Genomic DNA, 18,525 nt, shown 5'->3' on the forward strand with positions numbered 1-18,525 from the left:
CCTCCCTCCCTTCCTCCCTTCCTTCCTTCCTCCTTTCTTCCTCCCTTCCTGCTTCCTTCCTTCTTTTCTCCCTTCCTTCCTTTCTTCCTCCCTCCCTTCCTACCTTCCTTCCTTCCTCCTTTCTTCCTCCCTTCCTGCTTCCTTCCTTCTTTTCTCCCTTCCTTTCTTCCTCCCTCTCTCCCTTCCTGCTTCCTTCCTTCTTTCCTCCTCCCTTCCTTCCTTCGCTTCCGCGACCTTTTGAACACCGCCGCGTTGTTGGGCAGCGCCCCTCCCTCCTTTTCCGCCTGCCTCTCTCCCAGCGGGAGGCCCCGCACAGAGAGCCCCGCCGCCGCTTTGCCCTCTCTCGGCTGGCGAGCGGCCGTGGAGGCTCCCTGGGTCAGCGGGGGGGGGGGCGTGGACGGCGGGCAGCGGCGAGGGGGCGCTGCTGCCAGGGCTCCGCGCTGAGGGGACCGCAGGTACGGTAAGTCCCCCTGCGGTTCCGCCTGCTGGGTCTCCCTTGGCTCGACGGCCGCCTGCCGGGACGAGCCTGGGGTAGAAGGAGCGGCGGCTTGGCAACTCGCTCGAAAGGCTCCCTCTGGCCCTCTCCTGTCCCCGAGGAGACCCGCTGGCGTCTTTTGCTGCGCAGAAAAAAAGGCGCCTCTCCTTTGCTGATGCCTGTCCCTTTGTCCCTGGTACAATTGCTTGAAGAACGCTACTTCTTTAAAATTAATCAAAACATGCAGACTTCAGGATCCAGGACTGAACTTTATAGCTCCCCCATTCCCCATGTAATTGAACCTCACAATAAGCAGAACAAATGGAAACACTGGAATATAATGAACTTTCTTACAGTACAGTTAATCGTTCTTCCACATACTTGGTTACAGGTCCTTCCACGATCATCACAAATATGGATGTCTATTTCAGTAAATAAAATATAATTTATTTTATTGAAATGTAATAGTGTGGGCACATTTACATGAAAAGAAAGAGCAATTTTTTTTGTTTTTCAATTAAATGTTTCCTTTGCAGGAAAATGCTTGTTTGGTCTTCATTACAGTTTTTAATCTGTTACAGATTGTAAATTTGGGAAGAGATGAAATTAGTAACCTAAAATAGAAAATGTGGATTCCCTTACTACTGCAAATAATTTAAATCCAACAATGAACTATAACATGTTTATAGAAAAATGTAAGCAACATTTTTAAACTAAATAACTACAAACTACCTATGTAATGAGGTAGTTTGCTCAGCAAAGCAATAATGAAGATGCATCAAAAGAGAAGAGAGATACAATCATTTCAATATTAATGGTTATGTCAAAATCACAACTTTGATTTCTATTCCATTCTTTCCAAAGAGTTTTTGGAGTTTGTAAAATTAGCAGCAGAACCATTCATAAAAAATAGAAGTTCAATTATTTAATATTGATGCCATGTAGATACTTTTAGCAGTGAATAAACCATGTTCATCTCAGACAACTATCTCTAATGCAGGGAACGTTATGTGGAGTGCAAATGAGTCCATCTTCTATTTGTAACCTTTGTCTGATTTCCTATTTTATTTATCTTAAATGAAAGGAGGGATGGAATACTTGCATAACACCTCTTGATCACAAGCAGCCTGGTCACTTTTTCAAGTAGTAATTAAATTAATGATGCATTTGCTTCAGATGACAGATAACAGGGAGATGTGGCAGTTGAGCTACCAAAATGTGAATGATGCAAGTTAGAGTCTTATCATTAGTGTTGACTAAGAGAATCTGTTATGTCCATTTGGCATCTCAATATCTTCTATATAAATAAAAATTTAAATGTTCGTTTGTTCAAAATCTTAAATCTCCGAAAGTTCTTCACCGATTGCTTTGAAATTTTGACACAACGTTGCATTCGAATACGCGCGTGTTTTTATATACCTACTATTATATAGATGTCACACCTGTGACAGGTAAAAACATGCTTTTTTTGAAAAACAGCACCATCTGTTGGACGTAAAAGCAACACACGCTACGATTTTACGATTCCATTTCAATGTTTCCGATTGCATTGTTAAACTGAATTTTCATAGATTTCGATTTATTTTCATTTTGATTTAATTATTTCGTGTGACATTGCGTTGGAATTGAGCTGTGTCGTTTACCATAGCGTTCATTTCGTGAGTATAGTTTATTTATTTTTTTTCATTGTTTTTCATTTTGTTTTTTTACCTGTTTTTCTTATTTTTCAATGCAATTGGCGGTGGAATTGAGCTGTGTCGATTGATCTGCGTCTGAATTGAAATATTTCGTTAGTATTTTGGGGGGGTTTGGGGGTTTTTTTTGTTCGTGTTTTTTCCTTTTTTAATGTTTTGCAATTTTATATGTTTTTGTTATAACTTTCTTTCTTCTTTTTCAGTGCAATCGATCTACTTTAGTTCATCCAAATAATGCCTCGCAGAAGATCAAACTTAGGTCGTCGTACTTGCGGAGCGGAAGCAGTGCGACGAGTAATTGCAAATCAAACTGAGGAAGAACGGGCATCAGCGAACGAGCGAAACAGACAAAGAATGGCTCAAATACGTGCCGAGGAAGCAGCAGAGCGACGTGCAGTCAGACTTGAGGATGCACGGTTACGAGCACGGCGATCGCGTTCTGCAGCTTCAGATCTGCTTCGTTCTCAACAATGAACGCGACAGGCTGAGAGTGGCTGAAAGATGTCAACGAGAAACAGCAGATCAGCGTCAAACATGACTCCGTGCTCAGCAATCATGCGATTACAATCGCCTTGCATTCCGGTACAACCCAGCTGATGATTATAGTTTGAGCCGGCATGTTCTCATCGGCACTATGACTGAAGTGTGTCCTTATTGCAAGGCTCTGAAATTTAATGGAGAAATGAAAGGAATGTGTTGCGCCGCCGGAAAAATTAAACTGCCTCAACTTGGAGAACCGCCAGAGTCATTAAACCCACAAGCATTGTGAAATTAAACATATTACAAACGTTCGCTTTCTCTTTTCTTTCTTTTCCATTTAATCAGACTGAGCCACAGCAACGCGTGGCCAGGTACAGCTATAGGAATAATATAATAGAAGATATGTAGCGTTCATATGTATTTCAACATGAAAATGGTACCAAAGAAGATCAGTAATTGATTCTGAAACAGATGCTATCAAGTGCCATAGCTCCCAAACAAACAATTAGAAATAAACATATTAATACAAATATTTTCCACAATTTGATTTAAAAATGAAAAAGTTGATTACCTCACTTCTCTTTAGAAAGAGAAAAAGGTATAGTATTAATGTACCAGAAAACAATGGTCTTGTTTATTTCAAAAGTTAGATACAAATTCATAATATTAGGGAAATATGCTGATTGAGTCAGAACAGAAGAAGATGCTGCATCTTTGGAAGACATTTGGAGACTACCTTATCACTAATACATTTACCAGCATTCAAAAGAAGAAATGTAGTACTTTTTTTTTAGATTCTTGGTATTACACGTGTTGAATTATTACAGCTACGATACTGTACAATATGTTCTTCCGTTGGTGGATAAGACCCAGTATCTCTTTTGTCACACATCTTCAAGAAGTATAGTTGAATTCTCTAGTGACAAAGTTATATTATAAAAATAATGAAGCTGATCCTAGTTGGATCACTCACTTTGAACATGATTCTTATATTTCATTTCATACCCATAAACAAATAGTAGAATTCCTTATCCATAGCCTTTCTGGATGTTATCGATACTTCTAAGTATGAAACGATATTATTTATTTTAATTATGCGTAAATTGGCTTAAGATTATCCCTCGTCAACATTTTAATAGAATATAGCTATGCTTAATTACATTAAACTAATGTCATTAAACTTGAATTACAATCTTCAAACATTTTCAAATAGAAAATTTTAAGCTTTGGCTTTACTGTTCAAAAGTAGAACTTGCTAAGGCTCGTATTTTAATCCATCAAATGTCTAAATTTTTCTAAAGTTAGAAATGAGATACAGTCATTTGATCCATAAATAGAAATGAAAATACATAGAAATACATAAACTCAGCTGCGTGAGTTTTGTTTTTGTATTTTTGAATGCTTCACTAGAGAGAAAATTTATGATTTTTCTTACAATCAAGGTTAAATTGTGCTTGAATATAAATAAGAGTTAAACGTCTTTGTAAATTGATGCATTGGCAACAGTTTTTTAAAAAGTTTGAAACAGATGATTTCCCAGCACTGAGTGAACAGAAAGATAAAAAGGAGCCAGACTGCAGGCTACATGTGGTAAAAATAAATAAAATGCAAAATTGTTAGCTTATTATATGGGACCTCCCTGTTGGACCAATCAACTCTCCTTCTGTTATCTAGGATTTGTGTATCCAGTGAACAAATCAGTTCCTGAACATAATAGTACATAATCAGCAGCTATTTACCTGCCCCTTTCTTGTGTTTCTCGTGTCCAGAGATATTCACAATCACAGCCCCTTTTCAATGAGGTAAATATGAAGGTGAGTGTATTGATTAGGAAGGGCTGGTAATGATGTATTTTATTGTCCTGTTCTAAGCAGATTCAAGGGTAGGCAAGACTCAGAACAAAAAATATGTTCATTATTTCATTGTTCATCAACTTGATTCAGATCCATACCAATCAGTGCTCTGCATAAAGCAAATCCTTGTGCCTGGCCTTATGGTCAACCTGTACTGAAATGATATTCACAACCTAAGGTTATCTCTGTATCAGAAAATTTTATATGGTTGTGATTACTGCCCCTTGTTCCCAGCATATACATTTAATAAATATATTTGTCATTCATGCATCACATGAAATAGTCGTAAGAGGAAAACACGATTCTTTTAAATACCGTATTTATTTGCATTTAATGGTTGCACGTATATACAAATAATCATCCGTACACTCCTAAAGTTCCTAGCTCATGGTTCTTAAGGATGATTAAAGTAGCAAAGATTGCCCAAATGCAAGTGTAAGAAGAAATGATGGCTGGTCACCTCCCACCTAAAAAAGTGAGATTCAGAAGATGGTGGAAGCTAAAGTACATCACTGGGAAAAGTTTGAAGTCAGAGCACATGTATGCATTCTCCCTCTGCTGCAGATTTTCAGCATATTTTATTTCCTGAATGATCTAGCCCAGGGGTGTCAAACTCGCAACGTCACGTGATGTGTTGTGACATATTGCGACTTTTTTGCCATTGCCGGCGATGGGGTGGGCGTGGTTTTGCTATGATGCATCCTGCCCTGTTTTCTGGAGAATTCTGCTTCCCAGGCTCTTAATTAATTCCAGGAGTTCTCTTTCAAAATTGGACCTCATGAACAGCTGTCCAAATTTCAGGGCATTAGCACTGGTTCATAAAAGCCATGTTTAGTGGCAGTGATATTTTGTAGAACCAGTTTGTTTCATTCCCTCTAGGGTTTCTTCCTGCCACAGCATCAGTGTGTTTGGGATCAGCAACAAAAGTTCAGAGACAGAGAATAAATGGCTCTGACCTATTTAGTTGATGTAACATTTGCAAAAACCCGAGGACAGAGCACAATATCAAGATTCTGAGTTTAGATTCACATTGCTACTATTGCAATAAATGAGCATATCCTAAAGTTGTCTTAATATTAAATTGTAAATAGTTTAAAAATCCAATTTTATACCTATCTAGCTGAAACATGTATAAATACTGATCATTCTGTTTAAATGTGAATGTTTCTAATCTGGTAAGACTTTCAAGTGCTTTTAGGTGGCCATGACTGCATCTTTCCACATATAAAGCAGGCAGTTCCTGTCATTGAATGAGAATGCAGAAGATAATAATACTCAAGAAATAAAAACTTATAGCATGGAGCCATGGATACTTTCAGGACTTCATTTATAGCAACTTGCAACAAAGAATAAAGTCCATTAAGAGTCTATTGATTGATTAGGCTTGGAGGAACAAGCATCATCATCATCATCATCAGAAAAAAAGGCCAAGCAAATGAGGGACTAAAAAACCCCCCACCACAACCCACCATTTAAGGAAAAGAAACATCCTGTACTGGAAGTATCAGTGGATTGGAAGATAATGAAGAAAGTTTTGAATAGAGTCCTGAAGGCAGTTAGATGTGATAATAACGCTCTAAGAGTTATAAAGAACAAACTGACAAAAAGAGAAGAAAGGTGTGGATATTCCAAATAAGGAGAGAAAAGCATGATAGGGACATGATGTGTTTAGAAGTGAGACATTCCCCCCCCACCAGCCCATGTAGTAATCGAATATAAGTTCCATGCAATTAAAGAAGATGGTACTAGGGTTCTCCTGCCAATTCTGATAGCTTCCCTAGCCCCCAGCTCTGATGGAAGATTAGTCATATAACCCTTTTTGTGCATAGCCAAACACTTCAGTGAAATGGACCTTCTTTATCCTATTAACATATTAAGAAGAAACAAATCAGGCTCTTAGTTATGTTTTAAAAATTATGTCTTGTTTTATGTTTGATTTAATTGTTGTGCTTGCTTATAGTTTTAGATCAGCGGTTCTCAACCTATGGGTTGCGACCTCATTTGGGGTCGATCGACCATTTCACGGGGGTCGCCAAGCAAGACTGTCCACCATTTTTTTCCCCTTTTCCGGCGGGTGCCTTACCTCCCTTGGGCTGGGCCAGCTGGTGGTCGGCCTGCTCCGTCTCTGCCGCTTGCCAGCTACGCCTCGGCCGGCACAGGGGGTGGACCCACGCATGCGCAGCGCTCCCGGGCAGGGAAAGTCCTAGACTTACGACCGGTTGGGTAGTCCTCGACTTACGACCGGTTTAGTCCTCGACTTATGACCGGTTTAGTCCTCGACTTACGACCGGTTGGGGGTCGCGGCATTAAAAAGGTTGAGAACCACTGAGATAGACTAATAAATAAATATAAAACTATGTTTTCTTTTTTTAATTACGTAACGTATTCTGTTATTATCCATTATGGGTCAGCTTGCAGGTTGAGAATGGGCAGAATATAAATGAACTCACTAATTAAATCAAAATAAAAGATACAGGATACAAAGGGTAAAAAAGAGTTGGTACTAAATGTGAATTGGATATTACAACTATACAAAGTAACAATATATGTTTCAAAATAAATGCAATATACAATATGTTATGAAATGTAAAAGAATTTCCTTTGTCCTGAAAGGGGAAATGCTAGCAGAAACGGTGCAGTTCTTATGTTCAACCAGCAGAGGGCACTGTGCACACTTGCATATATCATTAGGGGGGAAAAAATTCCCCTTAAATAACAATAACAGAGTTGGAAAAGACCTTGGAGGTCTTCTATTCTAACCTCCTGCTCAAGCAGGAGACTCCATACAACAGATTTTAAAAATACATAGAATAAACTAGAGTGTAATATTGCCCACAAAAGAAATTCATAATCCCAACTAGTTGGATATTAGAAATATAGTAAGACTTTCAATAATTACTTGCTAGGTTTCATGCACTGTATGGATTTTCTTAAAAGTGATATAAAAGCAAGTGCTTCAATTTTGTTCCTTAGCACTAGTTTATTTTTTTTCCAGACTTCTCCATAAATTGCCAAAATTTTGGTTGTAGTGTAACAAAGAAAAGGGTGTTTCTTTGTATTTAAAATAAGACAAGAATGTTGTGATGAAGAAGAAATCATTTAAGTGAAAGGTTCATTATTATGTTAACTCTATTTGTACAAAACCACCTGAAACAAAAATTAAATGTATACGAGGAACCTTTCAGTTATAGTATTTGAATTAAGGATACAATTTGCTTTATAGGAAGTAAAAAGGAACAAAAAAGCAAAAGCATAAGAAAACAGAACAATGTGGAGAAACAGCCAAAGACATCACTAATTGAAAGCTACTGTGTACTGTACTCAAATCATGCATCATGATCTGGCTGTTCCAATTTACGTGGATGACACTGGCTGATGCCTTTCATTTATCACTGACTGGAGAAACCCTTCACAATAAGTTCAACTTCTGATTTGTGTCTAGGTGATGAAATGGAAAAAATTAAAGAGACTGTTGGAACAAAATTTAAAAACTGCAACGTGGGCATTGCTACTAAACTGAACATTCTTTTTTCTAAAAGAAGAAAATGTGTGCATGACTGGATCAGTTCATCAGTTCATCAATACTTGTGAATGGTTTTCAAGGGAAAGCCTGCATGGAGCTGTAATTCAGCTGGAACGTACTAAGGTATGAGCGATGGTGAGCAAGGTCTCTTAGTCCAGGAATGGGCACAATTGGCACAAAAGATGCACCTGTGCAAATGGCCCCTAGCTGCCACCTGCTCCTCAACTAGGAGCTCTGCATCCAGAAGCACCCCAAATTGTACACAGGCTCAGTATGGGGGCGTGTAACCCTGTCCAGTAAGCAGTATGAAGCAACTGCCTCTCCACTCAGAGAGCTATTTTCTTCCCCCTTATCCTTTCCATGAATATTGATGAGCAGAGGAAAATGTTTACAACTTTGGTATTAAATAACTTTAGAGAAAGTCACAATACAGTACAATTATTCAAGCAAGCAAAACCGATAGTTTTGGTTCACATTTCTGATCACAGAAATGGTAGACTGGCAAACTGATGTTAATAATTATGGAGTTCTACACAAGAATTCTGAAAACACAAAAGGTGGGGCAGATGAATGGTTTGAATAAAAGTAACTTAGAACAAATCATGAGGAGATTAGAATTTAATTTTGAAAATACTATCATTGCTACAATGCATTGGCAACTTATTTTGATGGGTGCTTGCTTTCACCTTTTTTTTTTCCTATCTGAGGAAATAAGGCTGAACTGCAGCAGGAAATGCTATGCACCCAGGTGTTTTCAGTTATCCAACAAATAATTTCTTTATAGGAGAGTCAAAGTGCCTTGGAATCTATGTGGTGGCTTGTAGCTTAGTACAGCACATCAAATGCTAGCATTCCGATAACTTCTTTAGTTCTTAATTCAGTTTGAAGTTATTTTGCTGGGCTGAGCAAAATTTGTATAAAATGAAAAGTTAATGGAAAACTGTAAACCTTGATTCATTCCCCCTCATTTTCTGGGGGTCTTCTGCATAACACAGTGGGCTTCTGTGATTTGATCCACTGGCCAAATTCACAGATAATGTAATTAAAAACTATGTTATATGGAACAAGCTATGTGACCTTGTTCAAACATAACAGAAAAACAAAACAATTTTTATGGTTCAACATTACATGTTGGTCAGTCAACATTTGAACATTTTTGCTCATTATGGAACAGAACTGAACAATTAATTACAAAACAATTCTATTTCTCTGAAAAAGCAAAGGGGGAATCCCAACATACTTGACTGCTTTCTTTTGTTATAGACTATTGAATTGTAATATGACTTCTTAGATTTTGACATTGTAGGAATATAAGCACTGTGCTGTGCAAGCTATGCTTTATGAATTCAAACTGCAGAGGATGCATTCTTGTAAAACCAAATGATAGTTCAATAATTTAATCAAGGCAGGAAATTGCAGTTTATTCAAAAATTCATGGAAAAAAGGCAATTAATATATATACTGTTGTGGATTAGAAGTACATTTCCTCTCGGTTCTGCATAGAGACCACCATCATTCATTTGCCGGGGTGGGGGGTGGGTGGGAATTGTAATATGTTTGAAAAAGGACAAAATATCAGTAATTGCATTGCAAGTGAAGCCCCTGCTCCTATGTTGCCACCATTTTGTCTGTTTACAGACAGTGTTCCTGGAGACTCAAAGGGGCATCACAGCTAGTGATGTTTAACATTCAATTCAGTGACTAGCTGCCTGGAGTTTGATGGAACTATAGTTCACTATCTGGAAGATAAAAAGTTGTGGAAGATTATCCAGGTTTTCTGATACAGAATAAAAGAACCTCCAGAGAAAATGTGTATTTGTGTTTTGTAATATCCCCCAAGTCACAAGGCTCCATTTTGTGTTTTGAATTCCCACTGGGATTTTTTAAATAGCCAAGATGAAGCCAATGATAATGCAACTTAAAATAATAATATTGCTGAAGGGTTTCGGAAAATTAGCCCTATCTCCATGAACTACTTGATTTTAGTGCAGAAAAAAAAATGTATGTCCTTGGATCTCTAAAAATAGTGACTCTGGCCCAGTAAAGTTTAAAAGCACTTATATTTTTAAACAATCTGCAATCTTGAATTGAAAATATAATTGCCTGTGAAGTCAATTAAACGAAAGGACCACTTAAGCTGTACAATGTAGGACTGTAATTTGTAGCTTTGTGTCAATTGAGAAGGCATTTTATGGCATATAAGCCAATTCTGCCAGCCACATGGAAACACTTTTAACATTTACCAACAAAGGTGATGACTGTTAGAGATTATGGGAAATTGTAATTTAGTCTTTAACTTCAAATACCAGCCATATCAAGAAATATGAAAGGGTTTTGGAGTGCTTAATAATGCTAGAACTTCACTGCAATAATTTCAAGTGTAATTAGAGGCTGGGACAGGGTGAAGAGGTGTTGTAATGGAAAGATTTCAATAAACCAGCTGGCATTTTACTTGCAGTACTACACCATGACTGCTTATAAGAAATAATGTTGTATTTGTTACAAATTGTCATTAAGATGTATGGAATAAATCTGCACATTTCCCCATTAGTTAAGGTGATATATACGCAGCCACTGTTTCTTCTCAGAGGGAAAAAGGTCCTCTGGAATTGTTTGCTTCTGGTGGTTCCTGAGAAGATCAATCCCATTCTAAATGTGCACATTTGAATGCCTTCCAAAATCTTCCCAACTGGGGCAACTTTCTTCTCCCCTCCCTCCATTATATAATAGCAGTCCTCTTTTATTTTCTAGGTTACTTCATGATTTAGCTAGAGTTGGAATACTGCATCCAATACCAGTCACCACAATGCAAAAAAAGATGTTGAGACCCTAGAATGAGTGCAGAGAAGAGCAACAAAGAGAATAAGGCAGGGGTGTCAAACTCGCAACGTCACGTGACGTGTCGCAACATATCAGGACTTTTTTTTCCATTGCTGGCAATGGGGTGGGCATGGTTTCGGCATGACGGATCCAGCCCATGGGCCGGCAGTTTGACACCCCTGGAATAAGGGATCTGGAGACTAAACCATATGATGAACAATTGAGGGAAATAAGTATGTCTAATCTAATGAAGAGAAGGACTTGGAGGTGATATGATAGCAGCCTTCAGTACTTGAGGGGTTGTCACCAAGAAGAGGGGGTCAACTTATTCTCCAAAGCACCTGAGGGCAGGACAAGAAGTAACAGATGGAAACTTATCAAAGAGAGACCCAATCTACAACTAAGGAGATATTTCCTGACAGAACAATTAATCAGCGGAATGGCTTTGTCTCCAGAAATTGTGGGTGCTCCATCACTGCAGGTTTTCAAGAAAAGACTGGACAGCTATTTGTCCGGAATAGTATAGGGTCTCCTGCCATGGGTAGAGAATTGGACTAGAAGACCTCCAAGGTCCCTTCCAATCCTATTATTCTGTGTTCTAAATAAGTACATAGTGCATAAATATAATCATTTATTTACTCATCCCAGTGTGCTTTGGTCAGGAACGGCTTGCCTCTTCTTGAACAAGGGCTCACTGTTAAAGATTTGAATGTAACAAAGAATGATGTGGCTGTGTTTGATGTTTAACTCAAAACAGATGATGAGAATAGCAGACCTGACTAGAAGATAGTTTTTGTCAGCTACATGCTTTTATATGGGCATCTGTCTAAGATCAAGCAATGAGAAAGAATTTGTAGTATTTTCTAGTTAGAATCAATTTTACCTTAAGAAGTCTTCAACTATCTCAGTACCCACTGAAATAGCTATTGTTACCAAGCTTGCAAATTTGGGTTTTGTAAATTTTGTAAATTTGGTCATCCCAAGGACACCAGTCTGGATAAAAAGATGGACTAAAATTAGATTAAAGCTCTTTTGATACACCTATGTTATCTACAGCTACAGATTATTCAAAAAATGTTGTATGATGAAATTCTAATAAAATAATGACTGCATTTGTACAATATCCTCTAAAAAAAGTTCAGATAATATGTTGCCATTTTCCACCTTTCCCCATCAAATATGGCTATTTAATCAACTTTTATGATTTATCACATTGTTACATCTCGAAATGGATACCATTCTGAGTTTTCAGAAACAGGCATTTGTAACTTGTGACAAACTGTAAATAAAAATCCAATTTGTCAAAATCCAGAATAATGAACTTTCAGATTCAGGTAACATTTAAGCAACATTAAAGATCACCTGTGACATACTGTAATCAAGCTTCTTTTAGTTTAGCATGTTATGAGAGTACATCCAGCATATTGACCTTTTTCTGGATCTATACAGGATTAAATATGATTTAGTTTAATGTGTTCCAGCTGATCCTCACTATGATATAGGCCAGTGGTGGGCCTCTTGCCCACCGCCCCACCTGCCAGAGACCCCCTGGATCTCCCCCAACCCTGCCCGACCCCCACAGACATCCCTCCCCATGAGCAACATCGAGGTGATTATGCCCATCTTGGCCACACCCACCCAATCTGCCATGACCACCACAGTGACGCCCACCCAGTGGGCCACGCCCACCTGGCACCCGGCGATAAATAAGTGGGTTTGGGGTTGCAGTTTGGACACTCGGTCTCTAAAAGGTTCGCCATCACTGATATAGGCATATGGACAACTGAAACTGCTTCGAGTCATTTTCCATTCTAATGCAACATTCTCTATTGTAACTGGCAATGGCACTTGAAGTTTTTTTTATTGACGTGTTCCATGGCCCTACTACCTAAATGTCAAATTAGTTGTAATATAATTGATATTGACAGATAGTTTGGCTAACATTGTGAATCCTACCAGTGACTGGAAAGGGCTAGATTAAACGACAGCACTAAGGCACATAGCAGCACAAGAACAGGCACTAAGAGCCATAGAAACAAGGATCTATCACACTAGACGGGATCTGAAATGCAGATTGTGCAGGGAGGCCTCAGAAAGAGTCTAACAATAGTAGCAGGGTATAAGATGCAGGCAGGAACAGCTTACACTGAACTGCCCAACCAAGCGGCTGGCATTGTGTATAAGAACATCTGAACAGTGTATGGGCTAGATCAGGGGTGTCAAACTGCCGGCCCGCGGGCCGGTTGCATCATGTGGAGGCTGCACCCACCCCAGCTCCGGCAATGCAAAAAAAAAGTCGTGATATGTCGCAACATGTCACGTGACGTGGCGAGTTTGACACCCGTGGGCTAGACCCTCCCAAGTCCAGATGGGAAATTCCACAAAAGGTCCTGAAGAATAGCAGGGCTAATTTTATGTGGAACATTTGGTCCAGATAGACAGGCAAGTAGTGGCCAGTCAACCAGTCATCGTAGTAGTAGACAAGAACCAGAAGAGTGGGGAAGATGTAGCAATGCTAAGTGATAGTAGCTACATCAAGAAAAAGGAGTTTGAGAAACTTGAGAAGTACCAGGCCTGAAGGAGAACTATAGAAACTGTGGAAAGTGAAGGCCAAAGGGGTTCCAGTGATGATAGGAGTATTTGGGGCCATGATGCCTAAACTGGGAGAATGGATCCAACAGATTCCAGGAACAACATCAGAGGTCTCTGTCCAGAAGAGTGCAGTGCTAGGAACAGCTGTGATACTGTGCAGAATCATCACTCCCTCTGGTAGAGGACCTGAATTGAGGAAGGCACACACTCATCCACAAGAGTAAGAAGAGATTTTTTTAAAATTTATTAACTGATTCTTAAAAAGAAATACTAACAATCCAGAGCCCACAGGGTATGTATACTCGAGATCTGGATCAGATCAGAGTGAGGTTGAGAAAATCTTCATACAATAAAGGAGAGGCCTTTGGAATTGGGTTATGATCTAAGCTTTTCTGACTGATACACATTTTGTAAATTCTCCTTTCAATTAGGTATCAAATTATGCCTTAACTGTGCTTACAGTTTATTGAAAAAAAGTAAAAGAATGGAACAGTTCCAAAAGAATGGAACAGTTACTGTATAACATGAATCTGCTTAGATCCATAAATGAAAAAAAAACCAATGCCTGATGACAAGGGTATCAGAGGATATTCATGATCATTGAACCATTGGCACAAGATTGAGCAGCATCATGTATCAGTTCTGCCTGTAGAGGAATCAAGTCAATATGGTGATCACAGTGGCACAACAAAAGGCCCATCCCTTTATATGTACATCAACCTTACATGCACGTATAATGGATTGAGACTACTATATCATTGTCTCATCATTGAGACAAGTACCTTGATATTTTTTTTACTGTCTCCCACTTGTTTGATTATTTGTTTGTCCTTGTATCCTACCCCAATCCCAAAAATTCTGCGTAGCATGCAACATCAACACCATATTAAATATTCAGTTTTATAATGAATAATAAGCTGCTGACATGTTCAGTGTTCCTAAAAACACGATATCTGGAAATACTTTGCTCTTCATTTGTTTGCTATACCAGATGTTGGGCTGACCAACCACTATATTATTTTGAAATCATCCGAGAAACTGGAATATTTCAGGATCTTGGTGGCATTTAGTGCATTCAATAATAAATACCTTCAGTCAAAACCTAGAAATCCTTTAAATTAATAAATAAATTAGTTATAATAACAGAAGGGAATTCTGAGGCACTATGGACCTCATTTATTCAATAACAAGGTAGCAAGAATTGACATCTAGAAAGGAAGGTCTAGGTGAAAGAAAGCCTTACATATGGTTCCAATTATTAGTCATTGGTATAAATGATCCAGGATAATGTGCAGGATAATGATCTGCACATAGATGCATAGTGGAAAAATCCCAGGATGGAAGCACCTAATGGTATTAATTTATCTTGTGAAATTTTATCCAAACTCTCCATTATGCCTAATCTTATGTATTTATGATCCATCAACCTTTAGTAAATTATAGCAAATAAAAATGTACCTTCAAATTAATTTTTTTAAACTCTGAATGTTGTCTTTTTGCCTGTGTCTATGTGTCTATGTGAAGATTTACCTTGATATGCTGCTGTGTAATATGGATGGAGCAGAAGTAAATATTTATTTCAATTGCATTCACATAACCCAAATTGCTCCTTTTTTTCCCCTACCAAATTTATCTTTCTGAATATCTAACCATAGAGCAAATTCCATCCAATTCTAATAAAAACTAGTAGGGTATATAATGGTTCCACGCAAAGCCTTTTTAGCCCAATATATCCATTGGGCTCAAAGTTGAAATTGATTTTGAAACTAGACAAGCCATTGACTGGATTGAAGCCATTGCTCTGTATCCGCCATTGCTGAATCCATGAATTCCTCTGGAAGTCCAGGAAAGTCAGAAAGAGAGGAGAGCTGAGTAAAAAAAAAGTTAAAGTCACTGTCATATGAGGTTCTTGGTTAATGATCCACAATTTTTATTTAATGGCAATGGGGACTTCTGGGATTGCCATCGCTAAGCAATGCAGTCACATGATATCACACTTTATGATCACATGACTTAGTGATGGAAATTCCAATTATCTTCATTAAGCAAAGGATTATCTGTAATAGTATCTTTTCTAATGAGGTTTACATCTGTCCATGAGGGAAACTCAGGAACTCAGTTGAGAGAATGATCCATCTAACTCATTATCTTAACTCCAACACAGGCTGACAATATTTGAAGGTTCGAAGTCTTGCCCTTTGCCCCATCATCTGCCCTTATTGCCTTAGGGGAAAATGGATTCCAATAATGCATATAGCTGTATAATTCTGAACAGAGAAAACATAATTGACTTCCTGTACGAAAGGTATCTAGAATAGGTGCTATGATATTGCTTTGAGATAAAGCTCTTTTATTAATCAGTGCAAATGCCAGTTAGATTCTGCCTCTAGTAAGTAGTCTGTAATCTTTTTTTTTCTACTTAAACTCTCTTCTCGGCCCTCAGTTACTCTTTGCTACTCCATTAGCCCTCCATTATATATTTTGTAAACCTGATTGCCTTTTAAAGCACATTTTAATGATATTATTAACCAAATGATATTTTTAAGCCTGTGAACCATGCTATTCCCAATTTCACAGAAAACTCTCAATGTTATAAATCATTTTGTCACAAAGATGAAAACGTATGTTCTAAAAATCAGAAGTGTCTTGGCAATACTGACAGCAATTGGACTGGAGTATATGAATCTTTCTTCCATTTCTTTTACGTCCTATCATTATTTGACATTTTCTTTTATAGCCTTAGCTGTTCTTGATCTTTTTCAAACTAATAAACATCCTGACCTTTAAAAAGTGGAGCAATTTTAATTACAATTTTGGTTTTTGTTTTTTTTAAAAAAAACTATCCAGCTTCCAGAAATGTGAAGCTTGCACATACATAATCTGGAGCTGACAACTCTCTACAAGATCCTTTCCCCTTTTCTCACCTATTGTTTTACACTCTTTCTGTCCTTGTTGACCCTGCTAATCAAAAGTTAATTATTCCCAGTGGCAAAATCAGCCATCAAAATTCCTGCTTCCCATGGTGTGACTGACAGACCAGCTGCCGTAGTGCTTGTCATAATAAAGCCAACAAAGGCTACGGCCAGATCACTCATTTTCATTGTTCAGGCTTAATGCCACTGAAATATTTAATTTTGTTTACAGAGATCAAAATGATATTGCTTAGGTGAATTCAGAAGAGGAAGTACTCAAGAAAGCCAAAAATCTTTACTATAGTTGTCAGCCCTGCTCAGCAATGCACCAATGCTGTTATTTTAAAATACAGCATTATGTAAACATTTTATTCCCAGGGTAAGCGGTAAAGGACAAAGTCTTTGGTCAGTATTTTGCTGATATTCATAAGAAAAATGACTCCCATTTTGGGTTATCCATTATTTCCTTCATTTGTTTAAAGCATTTATGTACCATACCTACTGATCCTAGATTGGTAAAAAGAGGGAGGGCTTACCTTCATCTAATCTATAATCTAAAATATACAAATAACTAGAGAAGACATATGAGACAATCAACAACATAAAGAACAAAGCTATCCAATGTAATTTCGTTTAGAGTATTTGTAAAAGAAGGTATATATCTATAAAAAATTAAACTATACAATGCACATGAAAAAGAAGAAAAAAACAAAGAGGAAAACACTAAAATAATAACAGAAAAATTAAGTATTAAAAAAATTCTGTGCAATCAAAAATTTTGAAATTGTGGAAAATTCTCTATGAAACTTAATATTGCATTAACATTAACTAGTTTCCCCTGTGGGAAAAAAGCTTGATTATTTTTATTTCTTTGGGGTTTTTTGTCTATATGTGTTATTTTTGGCAGAGAAGGTCTGTCATGCTGCCTCCTACTTCACAGTGTTCCTGTTGGGAAATAGATAAGAAACAAAGAATATGATTCAAATAAATATTTCCAGTCTTTTGTGGGGAACTATCTTGAACAATTAATTAAGCCACCAATATGCTTTTTTATGTCATTGCAATGTAATGTGGATTCCTTTTCACTGCCATTTATTTTAAACATGATTTCAAAATAGAATTCCATGGAAAAAGAGAAAAGAGAAGCTATTTTATCATATAGTCTCATATTTGATTCTTTTGGTTGCCATTTTCTTTTCTGAACCTGTGGGAGTGTTTCCATATAAGAAACCTGTTTGAGCTTCAGTCCCAATCGACTCTAAGAAAACAATGTTTCAGTCATAAAGTAAACCATGGTACAATAGAATAGAGTACAATAAGTATTCCCTCTCTGTGCATGTATACAGGTACAGAGACATAGAAACATATACACTGAGAGCTAAGAGAAATAGGAATTGAACTCCATGGAACCTTCAACTGCCATAAATAATGCTAAAAGGAATTTTGGCTGCTGCAAAACTCTTTTGCATTAATCATACTGCTGTAAGTATTTAATTGTGCACTTTAGAGCTGTATGTACAAGGCTAATCCTAGAAAATGCAACAGGTGCCCATAGGTAAACTCAATACAATTGTATTGTTACCAAAGGCTGTATTTCCAACACCTCTGGAGGTCATATATTTGAAATACAAAAAAAGGCAGCCAGAGATCTTAAGGGACGGCAATTAGTACTGGCTTTTGACCTCTCTGACTCCGTTATCAAAAAGGGTCATCCCTGCAAGCAGTTGCTATTAAAGGGGAGGGACAGGGACAGGAAGGAGCATGACCTTGTCCATTAAAGAATGGCACTTGCCTAAAGATCAAGGGAAGATTCCGAATTGCTTCAGTTGTCAGCCTGTCTGATTGTTGATGTTACCATTAGGAAGAAATGCTACTCCAGAGATGAAACGTGGATCATAGGCTGAGGTCTGTATAAAAACAATCTGTATTACTTGCTGTATTATTACTATTGGTACTGAGGATCCAATGGTCTCTTCGTCTCTTTAGCCAGGTGGTTAAAGATATTGAAAGTGCTAGAATTTTAGAGAGGTAGAAATGTCCAGTCTTCCATTTTTCCATAAGAAAAATTGCTATCCAAGAAGAAGCAGAATGAAACTGCCAGATTTATACATCTCTCCTCCTGATCCTTTTACTCTTATTAAATTTTGACCCTTTTTAGTTTTTAAGATATTTCAGG

This window comes from Protobothrops mucrosquamatus, unplaced genomic scaffold (assembly GCF_001527695.2).
Source record: "Protobothrops mucrosquamatus isolate PMUCROS unplaced genomic scaffold, P.Mucros_1.0 scaffold296, whole genome shotgun sequence".
NCBI classification, from domain to species: domain Eukaryota; kingdom Metazoa; phylum Chordata; class Lepidosauria; order Squamata; family Viperidae; genus Protobothrops; species Protobothrops mucrosquamatus.